This window comes from Diaphorina citri, unplaced genomic scaffold, assembly GCF_000475195.1.
Source record: "Diaphorina citri unplaced genomic scaffold, Diaci psyllid genome assembly version 1.1 scaffold477, whole genome shotgun sequence".
In the NCBI taxonomy this organism is placed as follows: Eukaryota; Metazoa; Arthropoda; class Insecta; order Hemiptera; family Psyllidae; genus Diaphorina; species Diaphorina citri.
In genome coordinates, this window is record NW_007377912.1 from 167,354 (window position 1) to 172,070 (window position 4,717).

General features: G+C 40.3%; 1 long non-coding RNA gene across 1 annotated transcript; it reads right to left on the reverse strand.

Moving 5' to 3' along the window:
- Window positions 1–3,213: 3,213 nt before the first annotated feature.
- On the reverse strand, window positions 3,214–4,717 carry LOC113467450. Its single transcript, XR_003391521.1, has 2 exons — window positions 4,429–4,717; window positions 3,214–3,360 (listed from the first exon to the last, which is right to left on the reverse strand). It is a non-coding gene; the product is annotated as an uncharacterized LOC113467450 (long non-coding RNA).

Consider the following 4,717-nt stretch of genomic DNA (forward strand, 5'->3'; position numbering starts at 1 on the left):
GAACAAAAAATGAAAAGCCCTGCCTGAACCCTTTTCTAAAAGCTGGCTTTTATTTTTTTTTTGTTTTGTTGGTAAATAGGATAGACTAAATGTCTACCGCCGGGGTAGTTCAGCCAGTTCAATGTTCTTGATGCCGATGATGAAAGCTCTTGAAATTTCAATGTCTTGTTTGCCAATTGCCAGCCTAGTTAGCTTAGTTGGTAGTGCGTCTGCCTTGTAAGCGCTAGGCCCCGGGTTCGATTCCCGCCCGGGGCGGATTTTGTCCTGATGGGATAATGTTCGTTCTCGGAACGGCTGGCTTTCTCCTATCCTGTCTTCCTTCTCTCTTCGATTTTCGGGACGATAAGACCATAGCAGTTACAGTTCCCTCTGTCAAAACCTCTAAAAAAAAAAAAATGTAGGTAAAATAGGAAGATGTATGATGTTCACACCAGATTTTTTTGGTAGGTATAGGGGTTTAACGTCACTCTTAACAACTCAGGTCTTCTCGTGACGGGGGTTTTACCCACCATTCGCCGACAAACTACCCGCCTCCTCAATTTAACCTCACCTAGCTTGAGTGGAGCCGGGAACCCAGTAGCACGGGTTTCCTCAGATGGTCACCATCCAGGTACTAATCTCGCGCAACGTGGCTTAACTTAAGTGATCCGTGGGGGGACTGGTAATTAAACAAGCTATCGCCGCGCCGCTGCGCAGGTATGTTTGGAAGCTTAGAACCCTGGTTTTGAAACCGGGTAAGGAAATAGGAAGAACTTACTTTTACCCGTTCATATTTACCGTTATAAGGACTGGGGTCAGTATTATCGATAACATCATCACTGCTGGACGAAGCTTTATGTTTGTTGAACTTGACCGCCTTCTCCTGCTTAGTGGAAGCCGAGTCCAGAGGTGGGGGGTCTGGAAATATAAAACGAAATAATATGTCAGTGGCGTAGCGTGGTCTAAATTCAAGTGTAGGGCGTGTAGGGCTCATGCACAGGTTTACCAAGTCCCATCACAGTACATGCCATTTAATATTTATGGGCATTAGAGTGAACTTTTGAGTTGTATGGCCGCCATACATACACGCTACGCCACTGTATGTTTATATTATTTTTATAAGTATCCAGATTTACTTCAATGATTAGTGCAATAGTCCTAAACTAAAATCACTAAAATGGACGCGGCACACAAGGGATCACGAAGAGACCGCCTTAACATAATAATACTTCAATGATAGGGGTAAGAAGGCGGTGAAATGTTTCGTGTATTATACATACATACAGACCTACACACTGGCGTGCTGAGGCCGGAACTTGGCCTTTAAGAAGGCTATTTACTTGAGACTCTCTCTTTTTAGTCCGTCCTTCCTTTATTAAAATACAATAGTAATAATAAAAGGTATAGGGACGGACTATTGTATTCGCTTCGGTGTCGTCCGTGTGTCTGTCCCCATAGAAGGACTTATCCAAACCTGGTCGATCTACATATCAAATTAAAGGTCTTTTTACCAGGAACACGAAAGTGCCTGGAAATCTACGCCTGGAGCTATACTACTCACGATCGAGTAAACTGCGGGCTAAAAAATTCCCGGAGGGACGGGCTCAGCTTGGTTTTTTTTTTTCAATAAATTTATTTTGAGAAGGATTTTTTTTTGAAGCTTTGATAAAAGAGAGCAGTAAGAACGGAGGTTTCATCGCCCCCAAATCGAAGAAAGAAGGAGGATAGGATACGAGAAAGCCAGCCGTTCCGAGAACGAACCCAGGCAGGAATCGAACCCGCATTCTAGCGCTTACAAGGTAGACGCCCTACCGTGAGAAGGCACATTCTAGTGGAAAATTTGGACCATTCTGTACCCACTCAACATAGGGAACAGGGTTCAAAGGGTTGTTTTATCACTGTCATTTTTGTCACAAGTTGGCCTTGCTTCATTAGTCCTCTAACTTCTATTCTGAGTGTAAAGTTGGGCTAGGGGGCTATTCCACGAAGATCTTTGCACTCTACACTTTGCAATGTGCAAGAGACATGATGTAATAGTGCAGAGGAAAACATTGCATGATTGATTGTAGTCCACCTACATTTGTACTCTCTATCTCAATCTTGTCAAAATGTTCCCAAATCAGTTCCTTTGTGTACGTAGGTAATAGACAGAACATACCTAATGTAAGTAATTTGTTTTGATTTCAGATCTTTACATTTGCAATCTTGGGAAGCCCAAATGAGTTAAAAGACAATCTTCCCTCGTTACAGCAAAATCTTATTCCAGCTCCAACATGTCTGTTCAAAATTTCACATTTCAAATGTCCCAGCTGACATCATTTGCATCTCTCACACCTCAGTACATATTTTCCATCAGAAAATATCACAACAAACACCAAAAGAATGCAGCAAACAAGGCTAACGAGAAAGAAACGCCAATTCTCTGCGAGGAGAGTTTCAATGAAACTGTTAAAAATATGAGAGAGCTTCCAATAGAATTCCTATGTTCGTCACAAAGTTTGAAGAAATTAAAGAAGTCAATCATTCACAATCCACTACAAGCTCATTGGAAAACATCTCACGTATCGGGACATTCTTTCCTTCAAAATAAAATAGGTAAGTTTAGGTTTCGGAAATCCTCAGCCTCATTCAAGCACAAGATATAATTGAGCTACAAGTCCACAAATGCATTGTATTTTGGTATTTATGTACCTACTTATTTAATCTTTTTTAAAATTTTAATTTATGTACCTACTTATTTGGAAACTAGGTAATTACTACCTACCTACCTAAAAGAGGTATGTTTTATTCTCATTTATTGGCCTTGCTCGGCGTAGCTTAACATAGGTGACGCTTAAACCGGTCTTAAAATAACGACTGAAGTGTTATCTAAAACTTTCTTGTGATCCTGGTAAAAAGACCTTTAATTTGATATATAGGTCGACTAGGTTTGGATAAGTCCTTCTATGGGGACAGAATGACAGAGTGACAGACGACACCGAAGCAAATACAATAGTCCGTCCCTTATACCTTTTTATTACTATTGTTATAAGAAAGGAAGGACGGACTAAAAATTAAGCCCTGTTTGGGATTCGAACCTGAGCCATTCGGGCAGAGAGGTGGGAGAAAACAGCCAGTCCAAACTAAATGCAAAAGTCATCAGTTGGGAAAAACTTGGAAGCTTTGAAGTCTTGTTCCTCGAAAAAAAGAACAATAAAGACAGAATAAAGGAGATTTGTAACACAAAACGGTTTACCTGGGTAGAGTTGTTACAAACGTAGGGGAAAGCACTAACGAGGGGAAGCATTGTGGTGGATGGAGGTTCAGAGGAAGACATCGGAAGCGAAGTAGAAGAGGAAGCAAGAGATGGAGCCACAGTGCTATTGGGAGTGCTTGAGTTTCCTGAAAGAAAATAATAGGGAATATTACTTTATTACTTTCCAATACTACCTCGGCTCTACACTTTGCAATGTGCAAGAGACATGATGTAATAGTGCAGAGGAAAACATTGCATGATTGATTGTAGTCCACCTACATTTGTACTCTCTATCTCAATCTTGTCAAAATGTTCCCAAATCAGTTCCTTTGTGTACGTAGGTAATAGACAGAACATACCTAATGTAAGTAATTTGTTTTGATTTCAGATCTTTACATTTGCAATCTTGGGAAGCCTCTACACTTTGCAATGTGCAAGAGACATGATGTAATAGTGCAGAGGAAAACATTGCATGATTGATTGTAGTCCACCTACATTTGTACACTCTATCTCAATCTTGTCAAAATGTTCCCTAATCAGTTCCTTTGTGTACGTAGGTAATAGACAGAACATACCTACCTAATGTAAATAATTTGTTTTGATTTCAGATCTTTACATTTGCAATCTTGGGAAGCCCAAATGAGTTAAACATAAATACTAATGATTAAGATTTCCAAACGCAAAAAAGACAGACAACCTACTTACATTTTTGCCCCTAGATAGCCAACACCCCCTTTATCGCTCCTTTTATTGATCGCCCCCATGAAAATCTCCATCGCCCAGGTTGGGAAACACTGGGTTAGTAGGTATCTCAAATTAAGCAACATCACACCTGGACGATTGCATGCTACTGGCTTTTCCCTGAACTACTCAGGTTGGATAAGGTTAATATGAGTAGGTCGGTAGCTTGCACCAAATGGAGAGTAAAACCCAGATCACTAAAGGTTTATCAAACTGACAAACTTTACAAGTTTTCAATTTCAAGATGGTGTCTGTCAGCCTAATTAGCTAGGTTGCTGTTGCTGGTTAGATTCCCACCTGGGGCAGATTTTATACCAAACAGATAATTTATGTTCTTGAAACGGCTGGCTTTCTCCTATCCTGTCTTCCTTCTATCTTCACTTTCAAGATGATAAAAATGGATTTAAAAAAAAAAAAAAAAAAAATGTTGAACACAACAACCATTCCATTGGGATTGGTTAGTAGGTACCTACCTCAAATTAAGCAACATCACACCTGGGCGATTGCATGCTACTGGCTTTTCCCTGAACTTCTCAGGTTGGATGAGTTTAACATGAGTAGGTCGGTAGCTTGCACCAAATGGAGAGTAAAACCCAGATCACTAAAGGTTTATCAAACTAACAAACCTTACAAGTTTTTCAATTTCAAGATTGTGTCTGTCAGCCTAATTAGCTAGGTTGCTGGTTAGATTCCCGCCCGGGGCAGATTTTATACCAAACAGATAATTTATGTTCTTGAAACGGCTGGCTTTCTCCTATCCTG